The sequence below is a fragment of the Anopheles arabiensis genome, chromosome X, assembly GCF_016920715.1.
Source record: "Anopheles arabiensis isolate DONGOLA chromosome X, AaraD3, whole genome shotgun sequence".
Classification (NCBI taxonomy): domain Eukaryota; kingdom Metazoa; phylum Arthropoda; class Insecta; order Diptera; family Culicidae; genus Anopheles; species Anopheles arabiensis.
This window is the reverse complement of record NC_053519.1, coordinates 10,386,552-10,407,479: the sequence shown is the minus strand read 5'-3', so window position 1 is coordinate 10,407,479 and position 20,928 is coordinate 10,386,552. Positions and strand designations below refer to the sequence as shown.

At 46.2% G+C, this 20,928-nt stretch overlaps 1 protein-coding gene across 2 annotated transcripts in view; it reads right to left on the bottom strand.

The window, feature by feature from the left end:
* Positions 1-3,311, bottom strand: part of LOC120905488 (microtubule-associated protein futsch) — a 38,444-nt gene extending 35,133 nt beyond the window's left edge. Inside the window, exon 1 of one of the 2 annotated variants that reach the window (XM_040316309.1) lies at positions 3,204-3,311. The gene's annotated coding sequence lies outside the window, so the exon portion shown is untranslated. Of the gene's footprint in view, positions 1-3,188 lie in introns of both variants that reach the window. The other variant, XM_040316312.1, reaches the window with a different exon arrangement.
* Positions 3,312-20,928: the final 17,617 nt, after the last annotated feature.

Sequence of the window (20,928 nt, the reverse complement as noted above, 5' to 3'; positions counted from 1 at the left end):
CAGAAAGCCTCCGCTGCCCGTAGTCTCCATCCACCCCCCCCCTCCCCCCCCCTGTGTACCTTTTGCCGCGATTCTGATTCCTTGCTGTCCCCCCCCCCGCCCGATTGTCCTCCTCCCATCCTCCGCGGCCTCGCCATCGGACGCACAGCCTCCCCCCAAAACTCCCGGCCCAAGTTAAATTCTCGACATCTCGTTCGCTCTTCGCTCGTTTCGACCGCTCGCTCGCTCTCGAATCGGTGCACTCGCTGGTCACTCATTTTCCCGCTCGTGCCGCACTTTTTCCTCATCAATTTTTCCTTCGAGGACGTTTGCGCTCTCGTTTCCTTTGGCTTTGCTCCGCGGCAGAGTGCGGCCAGAGTGGGGGGGGGGGGTCGGGGATTGCGTTCCTATTTCGCTTTTGTCACCACCGGGAGTTATGAGAGCGATTTCTAGTTAATTTTATTTTCTAACCACACATCTCGTACAATTTAGTCCAAATTTGATGGACATTTTCTGGTGATGTTTCCTCGAGTCTCTGGTCGTAAAACAAACGGTTAGAAATGAGGAGACAGAGTGTGCGAGAGAGAGAGAGATAAAAAAAAAACACTCCGAGCTAACTCGTCGTGAGTGCAGCTTCCGTGAGTGGTCGGACGGGGGAGATCCACCGACTCCACATTCGATGTCGCTCTCGCCTCACTCGGGGTGGCTCTCATCTCACGCTCCGCAAGCATCTCATCCGCCGCTCATCTCACTGGGCGGACCGGACGCGCACCACCACCGAAAGGGGTAGCTTGATTGGCCTCAGCACTTGCATTCTAGGTTCCGCCTGTGCGGGATGCTGCTCGCAGATATTTCCCTGCATCGCTTCCCAGCTTCCTCTACTACTGTTCGCCTTTCTTTGCGCCTGTTCCCTTGTTCCCTACTTGTTTGTTGCTTTTTCTTTGATTTCAGCACCCCAATCAAAGATTGCATAGTTTGCGTGTGTGTGTGTGCGTGTGCGTGTATGCTCAACCTGTCTCCATTTGAAACCTACTTCCAGCCGTATCCTACATGTGCTCGCCGTAAGTGTTTCCACAAACCGAGCATTTTGTTCAACACACGGTCCCGTGTGTCTGTTTGCTTACGAGACGGTCCAGCATTGCGAACATGCGCTCTGGAGCGTCCACTTGAGTCCCTGCCCCGGTGCTGTGCCTCCCGCAACACTGTCTCCGTGCTACATTTCTGTGCTAGTTGGCCAGCTTCTCCAGAAGCGTCACGGTTTCCACGGCACGACACGTATGGCACGTGTCCGCCTCAGCTGCGCTACCGCCGGCAACACTTGCAACCGCTACGCCCAAAGGCCGCGCGCTTGCAACCCTACACTCTTCGCTGTCGCGCGCACTCACCAATCGCCAATGAGTGCAGCCGTTGCTAGGACGACGCCGGACTCTTTTCCCGCACCCCGTGACGTTTGATCCTTCGGCCGATAGGCGGTTTCCTTCTCTCAAATTGCTCGGAAAAAAAGGCGCAAACAGAACAGTCTAATTGCGAGAGCAAGAGAGTTGGCCGATTCACAAATACTCTTTGCAGCAAAAAAAAGCAAAAAAGGAAGAAAGAAATCCCCGCCGAGAAGGCCGTACCAATTTGCACCAAATTTTCCGAACCGGCAGGGGTGCCAGACCTGGTCTTGGAAAAACCAAAAACAAAGAACGCGTGCCAGGTGAAGATAAAAATGGAACATAAAAGATGCATAAGAGATGCTCGGACGGGATGCAGAGCTCGTACAGCGTTCGGTTAGGGGCACACGCACATCACAACTCTCTTCCGCTGAGAGCCGAAAGAGAGTCGATGACCTGTGTGCGGGTGGTAGGCAAAAGCCGGAAAAAAAACACCTCCAATTGGGGTGCTCCGGAAAAAAAGCGCGTCACCCGGTGCGGCCCAATCGGCCCCACTGGACAAGCCGGCATTTTCGCCGCGGGCAAAATAGACGTGACACAAAATTGAAATTTATGTTAAAAAAGCACAGAAATTGAGATTGAACTGAGATAGCACGATCAACATATCTGTGCGGTGGCACAGAGAGTGCGCACCATTTTTGGCAAACGTTGTTTTTTTCTGATTGTTAAAGCCTCTTGTCTCAAAAAAAAAATAAATCACTTGTCTGTCCGAATGACCCAGCTGCCACAGGTTTCGCCCAAGAAGTGGCCAATGATCACAGCTAATCACACACACACACACACGTCACGCGTCGCTGGGAGGACCGTAGCACAGAACCGTAGCAGTTACCGGCACGGCATAAGTTTGATCGTCGATGTTTTTGGGGCAGCAGCAAACCCGGTAGTCTCCTGGTGCTGGTGTGCTTATGTGTGTGTGTGTGTGTATGTGGCGTGAGTCCTTGGCGTCCGGTGACGCCAGCAGCAGGTTCGTTGAGAGGTGAAGCAGGAGTTTTTTTTTCTCTATTCACGGCTATTTTGTTCTTCCAACTAATTTGAGCACACAAGTTCACAATTTTTTGAAGTTTCGTCGCCTGAAGCAAACTTTTTTTTTATCGTTTGTGTGTGTGTGTGTGTGTGTGTGTGTGATCTGATTGATTCGCCAAAACCAAGAACTAGCTTATTCAACAAAGTGAACCTTTTTGTTCCTAAACTTCCCACAGACACACACACACACACATACAAGCAAGGAAAACTTCTAGACAATCTTCCAAAGGGTCACTTGATGCAATTGCAATGTCACTTCTCAGGATGACTCGTGCACACATACGCACACACACATATACACGCACACACACACACACACACACTCACGCATAAACATGCACGCACTTGGGAAGGATGCTGCGGGTTGTTTTTGTTTTTTGTTTTTCCTTTTACCAGGACACACATACAGCAAACGTGTCCTGCCACACTTTGAGCCGTTTTAGCGTAACACGATTGAGCTCTGGCACAAGAACACAACAACGAAGGGGAGGTGGGGGCGTGGGGGGGCGGCAAAAACTGAAGCACTGAAGTGGTTGGAAAGTGGAGCCGTTTGGTTGTCGAGGCGAGGCCTGGTGGATGGCGACGAACGCGAAGTGTCCTAAGGACCAAAATCCTGCTCACGCACTTTTGCACGCACCGCACGCGGGGACACAAATGCACCGTCGGACGAACCAGTCACGAATTCCTACTCCCTCCCTCACCCTCCCTCTCTCCTCCCCCTCAAATCCCTCCCTCGTAGCGCCCCCTCACCCGCATAAACCGTACCGATTCTCGACTTTGTTTGCCGCAGCGCTTGCCCGTCAGGTACCACGGGACGGGTGTCTTCTGGAAAGCTCCTGTCTCGCCGAGGTGTTCTCTTGTACTATTGCCGTCGACGCTGGTTGCGTCCTCTTAAAAGAGCAGAAACTTAACAGCGCCACCATACCGCTCCTTCCCGCCCCTTCCCTACGCGGCCATCCCCTCCAGCGGCTTGCAAAAGATGCTCTACACGCACCGTTCCCAAACCCTCCGCTCCAGTTCGCGCTCGCCACCGTCTCTACTTCCACACCCACCCTTCCCCTCCCCCCCCCCTAACCCATCCGCGAAAACGCTCCAACTGGCGAGAGATTCCAAATCCTTCCCTACACCGTTCCCCTTGTCCTACCCCATGATGCGCCCTACGCTGTGGGGTCTCGCAGGCCAAGCTGACGTGAGTGACGCGCTCGCTCAGCACAGGTGACGACGACGACGACGACGACGGCGAGTAACTTTGTATGAACAACAACAACAACAAAAAAAGGGCAAAAATCGCACCGATTCTCCCGAACACTGGTGCTGCTGTCTCGCTCTCTATCTTGCTCTCTCTTTCTCTCTCTCTCTCTCTCCTCTCTTGGAGCTGATGTTAAGGGAAGGAAACAGAGAGAGAGAGAGAGTGAGGGGTAGGGGACGGCCGTACGTGCACGATAGATGTGCTGAGTGCCGGTTCGGTCCGTCCGTCCGTCTGCTTGGCCCTTTTGCCGATGCTTTGCTTTCTCTGTCTGGCTGGAACCGCTCATCTTCGCCCGAGCGCCCGTCAGAATTAGTAGCGGCATCTCTTTTCTTGTGTGTTTTCTTTCATTTTTTTCGTATTTTTTTTTTTTGCTTTTTTGGGGGGAGCAGACGATCGGGAAGACGACACCGCTTCGCTTTTCGCCCAACATGGGCCAACCGGAGAGCAACAAGAAGCATCGCGCGGCGACCGGTGAGAATCCGGCAAAAAAAAAACCCGTACCGGGAGAGGTCGTGCCGCTGCCGCACGGTAGCTGCCGATGGCTGGACGAAGCTCGCCACTCGACGGATGGGGACGTGTGGGCCTTTGTCCGTGGCCGGCGAGAGAGAATCGTAGCAACGCGCGTAGCAAGAATTATCGCATTAGAGAGCGAACGATTGCGATGGTGGTTGGGAGGGGTGGTGTGGAGAGCTTGAGCGAGAAAACCGACCGAGGTTTACGCGAAGGGGGCAATCGGAATCCTTCTTAATAGCTAATTTTAACAAACTCTTATTAATGCGATTTGTCGCGTTGCATACACGAAGGAGGCTTCAAGCTGGAGCTTCGTGCGATCGCGTACGATCCTCCCTCTCGCCGAAGCTTCTGTGGCACGGAAGGGATCGGAAATGGAAAATGGAACTTCAACTGTTGCTAAAGTTTTGCTAGTTTTGATATGTTCGATTTGTAATTGTTCGACAAATACTATTCAAAAATACTTGTTTTTAATTCACGGACAAACATTAAAGCAAACATTAAAAAAAAAAAAACTAGCAACCTTCAGCACAAAGGAAGCTTGTAGTCGTTGCAGGTATTCGTTGACCATGCCCTCTGCGCCGGAAAAGCCGGATCGCATCTCGCATGCGTTTTGCTCTCTGTTCGAAAGGATGGTTTGGATGATAGTTTCGTTTTCGCTCTGTAGAATCGCTCCCCTAAACTTGGCTTAGCGCGAGCAGAATCGCACAAGAGGCGCGTGAAGTGAAGACAAGAAAATGAGAAAGAAACAAAAAAAACCCCGCGAGAAACGAACTTCACAACCGGGGTGGAAAAAGATGTGGACAAGGCTGGAAAAGCGGAAGAAAAGAAACATAACGGCAGAACGTAGCGAAAGAAAGCTACCGTGAAGGAGAGAACGGGAGAGCAGCGCAACGAGAAAGGTGTAGTGATGCCATGCGGATGAGATCTGCTGGGCTTAATATTCTGATCAGGTTGTAAAGGTAAGGTTTTCGGTCCTACACTAACGGGAATGTACCGATGCCAAGGTGACACAGCCGCGTCGCGTCCGCCGCATCCCGCGAGGCTCTGAGCGATCTTGGCTAGTGCTTTCCTTTTTGCTCTTGTTGTTTGAATACAACCTACCAATACCACCACCAAGGTAGGGGGGGAGGTGGCGGGGAGCGAAGGAGTGTAACGTAATGGGAGGAAAGGGGTATGTGAGCACATCTACCACCAACATCCAACAACCATCGGAGGATCGTTTATGCCGAACATGTCCACAAGAAACCCTCAAGCACGGCCTCGCTAGAGCACCTTGGATTGGCGCAGTAATTTTCCGGGAATGCTATTCCCAGCGGGTCCAGTTTGCTATTTTTCCCTTTTCACATTTGTGCAGATGAGGGCGAATGGGACGGGGTCGGTGCGGTGGGCCTGTCGCCACCCTGAGAAACGTTGCGTAATTCGTGCGCGGACTGTGGACTTCTTTTACTGTGTGTTTGTTCGACATTGAGGTTTGGGCGGAAAGGTCGCCCAGGGTATGGTGCACTCTGTCAGTTGTCGTTAGAAATGAGGTCAGACACCGCACGGGGGTTCGCGAGAGCAATTTCCCACGTCATGTGGCCAGGAGTCGATTGCCCTTGTTTGGTCTACTCGTACGATCGTTTCGGTCGTAAGTTACTTCCGAATTCACCAGCATCTCCTGGAGATATCGGAGAAAATATCGCTATTAAAAATCTCTTTCCACGTCGAGTGATGACGCTCAATTAAGTTCAATCGATGACGCTGCCCGGAGGTCACTCATGATTTCACAAAAACACATCTCAAATTGCGAGCGTTGTAGCAAGCCTTCGTTGAGGTCCATCTTTGCCTCCTAGGAAATTCCAAAACATCCTTGCGGGGCCGGGCTCCTGGGCGATAATCCAAGGTGAGGGTTGTCGGGCTGACATTGAAAGATTCGTGCCAGATATACCTTTTGCGTGCCGCGTTGGGGTGACTCAACGATCACTGAGCAGCGTGCGGCGTTGGGGAATATCCAGACAAGGTAGAGTCTTGGGTTGGTCTTTTCCCAGCGCCACTGGAACCTGCTTTAGAGTTGGCACGGGTGAATCAACTGTGCGAGGGCAACACGTCACCGATCGGTCGTTCGGCGCTGCGGTTTAATATCTATAAACTTGCGGCATTCCAGAGATTGCAATCCCCGATGACCGATGCAGAATCAGCATATCCGATTCGTAGGCGTTTGTTGGGTTTTTATGCACATTTGATGCAAGTACGACGCATCGTTGAGTCCAAAATCTACAACAGAAATTTAGAGGGAAGAAGTACCGTCAGGAACAAGCAAACTGAACTTCACAGGAGACATTCAGTCCGGAGATCTTCATCTGTGCGATCTGCGGAATTTTAAAATTCATGTCAAAGCTCAAGTCAGTTAAATTCAAAATTATAATAAATAATGTGGATCCAACATTTTTCATTTAAAGTATGTTTGTAAAGTATAGCTCTCCCAACCAACTACACTCCTGATTTACGTTTTTATTTTGCTTTTTTGAAGTAACCTATGCAGTGAAATATAAAATTAAAAATGACTGTCTACATTTTAACTGCATCACAGTTTTGTCCGAGCAGTGATCGCAAGAGGATTCTTATAAGAAATATATCATTTATTCATATTTCTTTCATTATTCTACATTCCTTGGTTTGCATGCTGTATTGTACCTTATTTTAGCATGTGTACTGTATGCGTGACCTCCTTTTAGGTCACAAATGACCAAATTCAGTTTAAGGCGGTCGTTATCCGTGTAGCCACCTCTCAATTTAAATGCTATTTAAGTAGATAGTAATGATAAGGGTAACATAATTGATTATTCGTTTCAAACCGCCAGTTTGGACAAAATTGGAGCAAATCTAAGAATTGTTATTTAATGAAAAATACAATTTGTAACAATTTTGCCAAAAGTACCAACATGGTCAAACTGACGATCAAACATTATTTTTTAAACATGTGTTGTTAAATGTTTAGTCGAAAAAAGATGTACAAATGGGTGACAATTTTTATGCCTATTTTTTCAAAATCGCGAGGCTGTGAAATGTCTTAACAAAATAAACTCTATTTCAAACAATGGTCAAATATTTGTATTTGGATATTCGGGTGAAATTTGGATAGGAATAGCTTTGTAATTCATCAGATTATATATTTTTCGTCAGATCAGACTCGTTCCACGATAGCGCAAATGTGTGCAGTATGTCTCATTTTGTATGAGATAACATAACATGGTATGTCATGTTGGATGGATCATATCCTTTCCTGAACAAACACAACAAGACAAACGGATACTCAGTCGATTCAAAAAAGATTTTAAGATATTTTTTTTTTGTTCAGCGATCACGCTGGCTGTCCCGGTAAATGCAACGAAATAGAACATAGAAGTTGTGGTACTAATGTTTTCTAACAATGAGACGCTAGCATACGTGTATAGTGTCAGCATATATTACTGACTCATTCATCATTTGCTCAAATTTCATCATCGTTTCTGGCACAGATTTTTTTGCCGCATATTCCGCCAAGATGATTTGTTTATAAAATGTGACCTGCAGCTCGAAAGGGTTGCTCGTCCATGGTCTAGTAGATCACATCAAATAATGATCAACAGCTTGTCCATTCGTGAGTATTAGGACAGAGGGCACAGAGTGTTCGAACTGAAGACTCTTTTCCTCCTTGATGAAGTTTGAACTATCGCGACCCGAGGATATATTCGTCCGCCAACCGGTATTGCGTGGCATTACGCAACATATCCGGGGAGCAATCAACGTACCACAAGGTCACGAACATTTGCGACATGCTGCAGGCCGCTCAAAATGATAGCCAACGACGGACGTAAGTATTCGCGCACTGATATGTGCATTGGATGTAAGCGTCCCCAAGGCTGAAAGACACAACTTTTTGTTGGAAATAATTGTCGTCTTTTTGTGTGATATGAGATGCGCAGTTTCAAACTACGTACATTTTTTTTTAAATTATATTTTTACCCACCGCTACCGTTTGCCACTGTAAAACATTCTATCGGGTGTGTTGTTTTGCTAAGGGTTTAGTTTTGTTTTCCATCTGCTTTTCTACTTTGCACTATTCTCGTTTCAAGCAGCAGCAGCAGCGAGAACCTTGGGGGCTCCGAACATCCGACTGCGGTATGCGAGTCTGGCTCGGCACGCAAAAATACGGTACATAGATTCAGAGCCACTCATGCGGATTATTCCCGGGGCCTGGGATCATGCTAGCGAACAGGCTGGGTGATCAGTATCATTAGAAAATGGCGCAAAGTCGAAACGGGCGAAGACCGTAGCTAGGGTGAACTAGGAGATTGCGGCGCGTGAGGAGGAGAAGGTTGAAGGGGGGAAGTACAGGCAACAAAAAAAAAAAAAAACAGGAAGATGGCAGACACACGATCCAGCGCAAACAAGCAGCGTAGAACAACATCAAGCAAAATAAAGGCAATGATCGCCCAGCGCTATCTACCGCACCGCGACCAGCTCCAGACCGGATCGTTTCCATAGCAAGAGGTGAGAGGAAGCGGGGAGGAAGATGAGGCAATCTGGCAGGGCATACCAGAAGAGTGGAGAATGCTGGTCGTTCGCATGCACGCAGCACAACCCCGGGCAGATTGCGCTGAGTCAGTGGCCGGCAGCGGGGACACATCTACAGCAGGGGCAAAATCGAAGGAAACGCTACGGCACGGTGCCCCTAAAGCATAAGTTACGCACGCTTACACCCGTATCAGTATCGAAGCGAGCGTGCAGTGATTTGTGTGGATTCAAACAATCGAAAAATATCTGAAGAGAGCAATGTGCGTTATTTTGGCGCCTCCGGCAAAAGAAAAGCGCGTATGCGACCCCCTTTTTGCGGCATGACCTTCAGCCGCGGTTGCGACTGTGTGGTGAAATGGTCCGGCGAAAACGGGCAATGTTGCCGTTGATTGCCTGCAGGACACGCATTGGCATTGGCCACGGTCGCGGGATTTTGGCGTGGCATTTTGGCAGTTTCGGAGGTACCGTTTGGGGTAGCCTCCGCCAGCCAGCCTGCCAAAAACCGGGCCGTTGATGACGGCAACGCGCAGTAACGAACCAGAGGCTGCCCCAAAACACAGGCAGCAACGCGATGCACAGGTAAAAGGTAAAAGCAAATCCTAGCAAAATATCCACCTCGCACACACTCGCAAACGCTGGCACGAACCAGGGGTTTACATATATTGGAATAATTATAACGGAATCTCTCCGGCTGCATGACCGCTGACCGGACGGACGGAGGGAGGGTGGAGTTTGGAGGCTGTTTCGAACCGACCGTGGCCATGACCGTGTGCATGTGCGTTTGTGTGTGGTGCCGTGCTGTGCCTGTCGGTCGGGTTCGGTCTTGGCGTTCGGGCGAGATGCGCACGGCGCGAAGCTGTTCCACTCTTGCAGGGCTCAAGAGCAAGTTGCGTAGATGCGGGGCAGCCTCTCATTACGGAGGAATGGAGTGCGCTTGTCTGCTGTCTCTGCATGCTCACTAGCACTAGTAGTAGTAGTAGTAGTAGTAGTAGTATCAGTAGTAATAGTAGTAGTAGCATTAGTAGCTTGCGTTTGCTCGGACCAGCGCTCATATGTTTCTTCCGATCGAGGAGCTGCCCTTGCGCAAATAGGTAAAGAATCACATTAAGATCGATTGTGTATTGAACGTTTCAAGTGCACTAAGCGTGCGGCGTGGCGTGCTGTCCGTCATCGTGTCAAAGCTGGTAAAATGAGGCTGATTGTAAGCTCGTTAAAATGTATTTTGCACAAAATTGAGCAGAAAGGGAACATATTCACCCGAGGTAACATATTACTGGAATATTTGCTTTTCTGTTTTAACTCAGTAATGCTTATAGACGTTCTTCTTTTTAATACTACACTACGTTTCTTAATCATAACCGCACCTAATTTTGTGAATTTATGGCAGTACTAATGTATGAATAGTTTTGCAAAACACGAAACATATGTTTTTGAATGTATTAATAATATATTAATTTTAAGAATATAATTCATTCTGTTTAAGTTTCACAAAATATTATTTCATTTCATTTCATTTCATTTATCAATTCAATATCCGCCATCAAGGCTAAATAAAGCAGACTTAAAACTAAATAAACCCTAACAAATATACAAAATAGTTCATGAAAAACTAAGCCTAACTAAACTAGCCTTGACCTAGCAAAAAAAATTAAAGAGGAAAAAATATAGGTAGAGCGTAGAGACTATCAAAACTTAATGAAACTTAGAAGAATAATTAAAGAGAAATAGAAGAAAAAATACGGTTACGGAAAGAGTTGAGAGAGGAGTCGAAATCAAAGAGATAGTAAAAGTGGTTAAACAACCTGAAACAGGATAGAATAGGATCATTGAAAGTATAAAGAGTATGACGTGTTTCAATTGACAGAGGATTATAGTATTTACATAATTTATTATTGATAACAAAAAATATTAAAATTAGTGTTTCAAAATTACAGCTTCATCTATTATTTTATCGTATTATTATCGCAATAAACTATGTGCCTATCGATTAAATCTAGTAGCTATTACAAATTTGCCATTGTTGTACATCAATTTTTGCCATTCAGTTTAAGTATGGGTATGGGTATGGGCGAAACTAGCTCTATGAACATGAAATAGACCGAATTGATGCTTGCCAAGCACTTGGCAAAACTAACCACGGAATTGTTGTACTACATCCAAGATCTGTGAAAGTTATTAACAACTATCTTAATAATTCAAGCGCTTACGGTCACGGATGGGCGTCATATCCTATCAGCAATACTCAATAAAAGAATGCCTACAATTCAAACATGGAACAGAGTTGAAAGCATGCAAAACAACTGTGTGTCAAAGGAACGCACTATAACATTCATTGTGTGAGATACTCGTTGAATCTCCTGATATTGCAATAGACAAAATGATGACAGTTCCCCATAATAAATTGCACCACAAAACTGCCAAATTAGAATTTTGTGTTTGTGGACCTGGAAAAGTAATTGGAACAACTTAATGGAATTTCGCACTGTGGTATTGAACATATTTTACACTATGCATCGTATTGCATGCCATTTGGAGCGATGAACAAAAGTTCAATCTTGATGGGCCAATAGGCCAACTTTATCGCAGGTCAACACCATAAACATTTTCTTAAAATAGATTCTTAAACTTAGTTGAATCCAAAATATTTCAGGTTTTTATTTTAAACCTACTGAGATATAGGCGATCAAAGTACAAACTTTGTGTTTTTTGTCCCAATTTTGAGCTATTTTTCGACCAAACATAAACCATAATATTTTAGTGTATGATGGCTAGATTTTGATTATCAATGTGTCCTTGAAAAGGGTTTTCATCATACTTTGATGTTATGTCTGAGTATTTTGAAAAAAACTTGTATTAAAAGTTCATAAATGATTGAAAACCAAACATCACTGCCGAAGTTTTGGATATTTTCATTTAGGAGAGTGATTTTTTATGATACGACTCGATTTCACTCGTGAGTCGTATATCATAAGAAAGATCAACATTTTTCCTACGTTTTGTTGTTGACATTAGCTGCGACCATCCGCGACCCCAAAAATTATTTAACTTTTTCTTGAAAGTGCGAGCGATTTTGACATGTGTTGTTGTATGAGCCATACACCATCAGTATCCAACTACCTGTCATAAACGGGTATTTGAAACGAACAGTCATAAGAAACAAAGCTCGAACAGAGGAAAAACAGTTTTAAAAAGTTCGTAAGATAGGAATCAGCTCTTCTCATAGCCAACCGTGAAAAACTCGGCTTTTGCGCGTAATACTTAAAAAATCGTTTTTAGTAAGAAACTTATTCCGCGTTCGTGTTAACTCCTAACAATTATTGTTCATGCTGTTAACTACTACGCAATAATGCGTTGTTGTAAGCGATAATTATTAAGTTTTATTCGCTGTCTAGACAATTTTAGTATAGGACTGCCCTGTATGGTAAGAGCAATTGTATTGAACGAAGAAAAACTGCAATAGCACGAGCAATTGATTTTTATCCCCGCGTTTGTATGGCCGTTGCCCACTGTGTACTGGTGAGGATTGAGACATGAAGCACGGTTTTTTTTTTCAAAACGAAATTTTCGAGGTGGTTCTGTAATGATATTACAGATCTGGATCTTTTTTAGGTGATGAGCCGTAATGGAGGTGCAACTGATTACTAGATTTAACCATTTTGTTCGTAATATGTTATTTTTTGCTAGTGCTCAGTCAATAACCGAAGTGAGGCTATCATTTTAAAATATTCGCAGTTCAGTTTTTAATTTTTTTTATTGGCAAGAAAAACAATTTGTGATTTTTTTTTTCAGACTAAACATTGCTATGGAAAGGTTTGATTGTTTTTTTTTTCAAAACTATCCCATAAAGAATAAGTAATTGTAGAAATCTTCTTCTTCTTTGGGCATAACAACCGTTGTCGGTTAAGGCTCGGCTTTCAGTGACTTATTTATTACCATAACAGGATAGTCAGTCCTACGTATGGGGGCCCGTTCTAATCGGAGCTTGAACGCATGATGGGGCATGTTGTTAAGTCGTACAAGTTGACGACTGTACCACCAGACCGGCCCAATTGTAGAATACGAGAGAATAATACATTAGAGCCCCTCACAACGAGTGTACCTTATAACGACTTTTCCACATAACAGTCAGATCGAAATACTCCACAAATCCTTTCTTAACAAGTACATTTTTGCATAACGAGCAATATAATTCGTGTTCAAGATATATTTTTTGGAAGCTAATCTGAAATCTAGATCTCGATCGGCATTATGAAGACATTTTCCAGTTTACAGATGCATATATGCGTTTATACTAGCACATTTTCGAGCTTGGATCGTATTATTTATCACTTTTTATTCAAATTATATGGAAAAGAGTGTCCCACCCAACGAGTAAGGCACTGGAACGGATCAAACTGCGGGGTTCCACTGTGTTTTTACTTGAACTACGCTTTGAATTCCAAAAATACTAAAAAAAAAAAAGTTTTATTTGTCACCAACGCTTAAAACGCTTGATGTTAACGTTCTAGTGTTCAATCTAGTGCTAATTCCATGTGAAGCAAGATCCCACTGTCTGCAAAGTTTAATAGTGAAAACAGAACCAAAGAACTAAGATGCATCTTTACCATGATTGCAAGTCGGCGAAGCGAAGTGAAAGGAGCGAAACAAAAACTTACCGTTTCCTATTCGATCAGCTCCCAATCACATAACTTTTCTGTCACCCGCTTACCATTTTTACCAAAAAACCAGCGAGACGTAAAAGCGAAATGCCGATCGGGCAGGGCCACCGGGGAAGCAAAGCCGCTTTGTCAAATCGAACGCCAAGGGAAAGCAGAAAAGCTTACCCTTTCCGTGTGCTAGCCGTGTGTCGATGTAAAGGGTTGCCGTGTTAGCTGTCACCCTGATTGCGCGTGCGCGCGCGCATCGTCGTATTCTGCATCCTGCACCCTTGTTCGAATCCCTAGATGGGGGGGGGGGGCTGGCGGTGGCGGCGGCGCCCTGGAATTTTAAATGTGTGCTCCAGTCTAAAAATAGCTTGCAGATGCGCTTTTTCCAGCGTGATGCGCGCCAGAGAAGATTCCACCGCAGCAGCATCAGCAGCATTAGTATCATCGGGAAACGGGTAGGGGGATGGGGCTGGGCGTGGGGTGTTATACGGTTTGATATAGTTCAAGATGGGACAGCCTCCAAACAGGTTCTGCAGGTAACCGTAAACCAGGACAAATCAAGTCTATTTCGGGAACACGCGCACTCGCATTATCATAATTGTCGTTAAAAGGAGATTAATTTCTGACTAGCTAAAAGAGCTGCTGATGAATGTCAATTGAGGAAATGTAGGGCTTTTAACAATACAAAAACAAAAAAGGGAAAAGAAAGATGATGAACGCAAAAAGTTTAAAAACAAAACACTCATTGAATGTTATACTGGAGATGGCAAAAGACGAAGCCAACCTGCTGAGAAAAGCGCGACGAACATTAAAAGCATAATTCAAATTAAACGAATGAATGAAACACCGAACCAGTGTCACATGTAGTGATGATTTAGTGTTATGCTTTCCTATTCGGACCTCACTGCCATGGACCTAGTTTGCGTTGCAACAAGCAACTGACGCACAGCGTAATGGACAACATAAAAAACTCTATCTTCCCGACAGGAAGCCACGAAAATGTGTTCCAAATAGGCGACCGAAACGCCACGCACAGACGTAGGATTTACGCCTAAAATGGAGCAGCAGAGGGGGAGGGCTGTCTTCCGAAATGCTTTAACTATTCCAACCGGCCAGCGGCCAGGCGGAATTTCTCGGCCGGTATCATCGTGGTGCATCATTTTACTTGTTTCTCCACCCTCCCCCCCCCCCACCACTCCCATCAGCCGCCTCCAAAAAGCAAAGAAAAGCAACGCCCAGTTGCTACGATCGAGCCGCAGTTAATTACGTGACGAACGGAATGGGCAACGGATCGGATCTGATCGGATCAGGCGTCTCCCGGAATCGATGCAAACGGATGAGAACGACCGGCCTTAACGAGCGGACAAACGAACGAACGGATCGATCGATTCCCGTTACTTACGGCCCCCGGCTCCAACTGGCCGTCCAGCCCGACACGAGCGACACGATGGTATGGGAGTTCCAGGGCAAATGCGTTTTTTTTTTGTTTTTGCTTCACGGCTCTCTACCAAGTGTCACGGCCCCTGCAAACTGCTAGTGAACTACTCGGCTAAATCACTGTTGTCCTGTCGTAATGGTGCAAGCGTGACATTTTGCCACTGGTACGGGGTCAAATGCACGTGTCACGGCGCCACAGAAACCTGTCAGACATTTGAAGAGTAAATAATTTGTAGGAAAAAAAATCAGGCCAGAACAGCGTGTCTTTGTGTGTGTGTGTGTGTGTGTGCTATAAATAGCATGCAGCAGAAAATGGGGCTTTGAATGGTATTTAGGGCGGCATCATTATATTTCCTTTCCGTGGCAGCTACACCATCCGACAAGGTCATCCAGACGGAAAGTATTCCTAAATGGCACAATGCCGCCTGGACGAGCCCAAAAGGCACCACCCCCAGAGAGGTGCATTTGTAACGTATAATCTCCAGCAAAGCGCCTGGCAAGTCCCTGCCCTGTCCAAGGGGCATCAAATCGATCGCTTAATCCAGTCGCTTCTTATAATAGCGGCAAACACAGCATACGCATACAAGTGTGTCGAATGAACATGATATGTTTTGAAAGCACGCGTCCCCTTCACAGCCCAGTACCGCAACCGACCCGTTTCCTCGCGCCCCCGTTCCCAACCGAATCGAAATCGTTTTGGACGGGCAGGAAGATCGAGCGATGACGGCGATTGGCGACAGAGACGCCATTCGGGACACCGATCAACCGATACGAGCGCCACGATACAAGGTGCCCCGGCTGGCCTGCCCAGCGCTGGCTGCCAAGTACACGCAGCGCCAAGTGAATGAAGATGAGCAAATATAGCGGTACAATGCTCTGCCGGTGCTTCTGCTGCTGCTCTTACCGGCCGAGGACTGATCACCGATCGGGCGGCATCCCACCGGCCCGCCCGTCCGAGTACGAGCTTGAGGCGGCGTCAATGTTTATGTATCGGGTTTAATTAGCTGCACCGGGAGCGGTGGGGGACGCGGCTGGGAACGTTTCATATTTAATTTAATCCGGCTGACAAGTTTGCTCGTCTGTGTTTGGACAGGGCGTTTTTTTTTTGCTCTCTTAAATCGGAATGGTTTTTGAAGATGGAGCCGATCGCTTTGCGGGACCCCTTTTCGCCCGAATCCAGCGTTTGGAGGGAAATTAACTCCAAAACGACAATCCGGGCATTCCTGGAACGATCCGGCCATGTCAGGAAGAAGCCAGGGCGGCCTTAGAGGACGGCCTAAAAGCAACCGGGATGGGGGTGATGTTTGGATTTGTTTGCGTTTTGGCAAAAAAGAAAAATCCCCCCCAGCAAACGTCTTGCTGGCAGGCCGTGCTTCGCCTAGCGTGAAATCAGTCGGTTTAGCCGATATTCTGGATGAATCTGTGCAGACTCCTCAAAACCTCCTCTATCGCTCCCACCATCCCCCTTGCGTTTGGCGGAAAGAATCATTCAACCCCAACGCGGTAGCGGTCCGTTTGAGCGAATCCTTCGTAGCCCAGCGCGCTACAAGCAACATGTGGTTGATAGGGGTACGCGGGGCAAAATGAGCATGTTAAGCGGTTTAATGAATATTCCTTTCAATTTTCCACAAAACACAATTATTCTTACATTATTACATGCTTCCACCATGTATCTATGGATTAAAATTGCAACATATTCTGAAACTAACGAAAACATGTAAAAAAAAAGTGTAAAAAAAGTTGAAATATCAACGTGATGCTATTTTGACAAGCGGAACGCAATGGGCATATGTAACGAAGGCTATGTAGGATACAGGTCGATGCATAGCACTTTTTTGCACTAATACAAAGATCCTGGATTTGACAGTTGCCTCGTTCATTTCTACACGCACGCACACAAGTTTGAAGTGAACGGGGTGTTAATTAGGCGACTATTTTTACTTATTATACTCCAAAATTCATGAATCGGATGCAGCATCCGATACAAAATGCAAACAAACGTACCGAACGAGGGAACTTTCAAACCGAGACTTCTTCTACCTACTTTCAATCGTCAATTCCTTAGGCATGCATGCTATATGTATACTATATGGACTTTGATACAGGGTAGGGTATATTGCCACAACAGCAACAGCGCTTAGGTTATATTCAGACATATCACTCTGGATAGTGGACGTCTTTGCATGAGGAAGTAAGCCTCTGAATATGGGAGTTACAAGCATAGGTTTGAACGAACATAGGAGGATATAACCTATCTCGACAAGATTGAAGAAGAAAAACGTTATGTTCAAAGTCTTTGGATTCGTTTGGTGCAATGTATTCTCTTCCTATCTTTTGTTTTGCTGTTCAGGAAAGCCATTTAAATTTTTCCAGAAATGTATCATTAAAAATAAAACCCCTTTTTTACACGATTCAATCGATGAAATCGAATCTTTTGAAGCTGCGCCTGTTAGCATTATTGTGCGGACAAATACTACACCATAGCCTCACCTATTTTGCCCCACCGTGAAACATTTTTATGTTGTTTGTTGTTTTTTTTAAAAATAAGCATTCAATTGCCTTGCTTTCTTCCAAACAAATTGTATAGAAATACCATATATTTAACATTAGGTTTACGGCCGTCTCTTCTATACCTATATCTACGGACACACGTCAATTTGACTGGATAAAAAAAATCCTTAGAAAATACTTAGATTGGTTAAAATCAGGTAAACCCTATTTTATAAAAATAATGAATCGTTTAATCCTTTTTTTTAATCTGCACACTGCTAATTTATTGTACTAGTTGTTATTTTTTCAATTCTGTTTGAGGCCACTTTATTTTAAACATTTATCAAGATTTTTTTATAATTATAGGTGGTTTATAGTTCTCTTTCATTCCGTCATTTACTTTTGTTTAAAAATGTTACAACTTAACTAAACAAACTAAATCTAATCTACCCATTCGTCAATATGACGGTTTCCATAGAGATAGGTATGCCACATATGTATTTGAAAATCTGAAATCTGTATTTGAAAAATGAAAGTAAAACATATGCTACAAACTCATAATATATTATGATCAATTTACGAAAAGAATAAATCAAGATTAAACAAAAGGTATTTTTATTAATTCAATTCCGTCAAATTGACGGGTTCGGTAAACTTAGTGTTAAAAATACATCATGCAAAACTTCCACGCATCCCCTGTGACAGTGCCTTAAGCTTATTTTCGAAGTGGTAAAAACTGCATCAATATGCTACGGAATCTTATTTTGTATTTTTCTTGGTTATTTTTTATTACGTTTTATAAAGCTTACACGGTATTCGCTGAACACTGCAATGAATACATTTAGAGCCTTACAATTTATCCTTGCTGTGAAATAATGGTGCTCATTTTACCCCGTTTACCCTTACGCCACGGAATCCGCACGGGACATGCAAGCGAACACAGCACAGGGCCGTACAGGGCAGGGCAGGGTGGCAAAGTACGCAAAGAAGCGGGAAACCTTCGTACATATGCTTTTTTGTTTGTGTGGCTTTCTTCAACCGATTCTTTCGCTGCCTGGCTGTTTTTTTTTTTTTGAATTGGATACCAAGCGAGCGAGAAATTCCACCAAATGAGTCGGCGCACGTATGTGTTGTTTGCGTCGCGTGACATCGGGTCAGGCGGATCACCGCGGCTTGGCAGCGCGCGGGGGCGTTTGATGCCCCCCCCCCTAAGCGGACGGGTACAGGTCGAGTCGCGAGTGGACCCCGCGAGCCATTAAATCGCCGAGCGGCCGCCGATTGTCATCCAGACCTTAACCCACTTTCGTCGCCCCATTGGCCGGCAGGGGTCAATACGCGCAATACACCACCGGATGGGTCGCACGGAAGGCAGCGCACATAGCAGCGCAGGAACTCTGGCACGGTTTTCCTTTTTGTGACCGGCGTCTGTGTCTGTGTGTGTGTGTGTGTGTGTATGTGACACATAAATGAGGGAAAAGGCGGAAAAGAAAAGTAACCGGCACGGCCGGGCAAGTGTGTTGCATCTGGGGAAGGAGGAGAGGCCACGCGGGGGTTAGGATAGATGGTATGGCACGGAGCCAGTGCTCCCGTGTGCCTTTTGTGCGCACTGTTGCTAAGTCATCTGCGCGTACTGGGCCCCCCGGCCCTGGGCAAATGGCATTCCCGCGGGTAAGGTTAAGGGGAAAGCTCGAGCTCGAAACGAACGCTGGAGGACGAGCTGTATTAATCCCTGGCGATCGCTGGCGCATTGTGGACATTGTGTGTGTGTGTGTATGTACGTGTCTGTATGTGTGGCATAGCCAGTGCCAGTGCTAGAGTGCCGGTGTCATCATTTTGTTTGACCCAATCCAAGGAATGTCATAGCTTTTATCTCTCTCTCTCTCTCTCTCTCTCTCTCTCTTTCTTTTCCTTTCTTTTCATGCGAAACTTTGCACAAGAGCAAACTGTCGGTTCGAATGGATGGCTATGGCCGAACCCTTGGCCCGGTTCGAAGCGTCCCTTTGCATCCCATTCGGGTTGCCCTCGAGGTTTGTTTTTTTTTTTTGTTTTTTTTATTGCACGGGGCCCGCGGGTGTCAAACGATCGTTCTATCAATGCCCGGGCCCTATCGATCGATGAGCCCGATGGGCGGCCTGCCCGTGATGTTGATCGTAAACAAATCTGACGGCAAGGGAGCGGGAAGGCCAATAACACGCGGTGCGCGGCCGGTTTCCCGTAGGCTTCCCCGTAGCTTTGTGTATATACTTTCCACCACTTTCCCTGCGCCTTACGCCCCGCGCCTTGGCAGGCTCGTTAAAGCGCACGCTTAAACTTTTTTCACCCCTTACCCTCCCAATCGTTCCAAAAAAAAAAAAAAAACAGGGAAAAAGCTTCTTCTTCCACTTCTTCTGTTTCAATCAATAAATAACTCACTTCCTGTTTCGGGTTCGGCCAGCTTCAATAGCGGTGGGGAGCGGCGGGCCAGCGGCCAGCGTCTTCGCACCAATCGCGAACTCCTACCAACCACCTTCCCCACCTCCCCCTCCGCTCTTCCATCGCTACCAATCCTCCGTAACTACGGTGCAGATGCAGCACGGGACGGGAACATGGAGATTTAGTAAGGGAACGCGCCAACCAACGTTGCACGTGTGTGCAGGGCTGGAACAGGGAACAGGGTCATCAAAGAAGAGGAAGAAGAAGAAGAAGAAGAGGAGGAAGAAGAAGAGAAAGCACAAGAAAAAGAACAAGCCGGAGACATGAGAGGGAAAAATCAATAACATAACACACATACCACCATTTTACCAAATGCGTCGACCTGTTTTGAAAGTTGTCGAATGTTTGTATCGTATTTGCCTGGCCCCGCTTGACGCAGCATGCGCGGCTGACGCGGTGCTGACGGGGGTTGGGGGTGGTGGTGGTGATGGTGGTGGGGTAATGCATCTTCTTGCGGTCGGCTGCAGGCCTTTCTCTCTTCGGGCTAGAACATCGAAACCGGCAAGCGGCCAATGTACACAGCATTCTGCTCCGCGGAAAGGTACCGCGCAAAGGGAAAGCTCAGCTGTGTCAGTTTCGTCTCGCTCCCCGACCCCAACACAGCCTCCGCCTCGCTCCAAACCCGTGTCCTGTGTGCGGACATACGGTTTTTTTTTGTCTTTGCCAACAACAACAACAACAAAACATATTATGCTTCCTGCGAGGACCGAGTCTTCATTTGCGGATGTTTTTTTTTGCATTTCTTTTCTTTTTTTTTTTGCAAATTTCATCAGCTCCAAGCTCGAGGAATGATAAACGCCACGAGAGCGCGGTATGCGCGGAATGTAATGTCATCTCGCGACGCTGCGTTTTCACCGTTACTTTCCTAGAGAAGGAAATAATTCATTGTCATGTTAAGCAGTGGTGTGGTGTGTGATGCCTCTCGGCTGCTTACTTGAAAACGTTCGTCGCTTACAGAGCGCGCGATGCATTGTGCTTGTGGTGCAGGCAGGCAGGTCGGCCGTTGAGGGGGGGGGGGTTGGGAGGGGGGTCACTTGGGGAGCCTTTAATTTATTTGCGACATTAAAAGCATAAACATCACAACCAACAGCGTGGGGATGGGCAGGGGGACTTGCGACTTGGTGTGTGCATGTGTGAAAGCACTCAA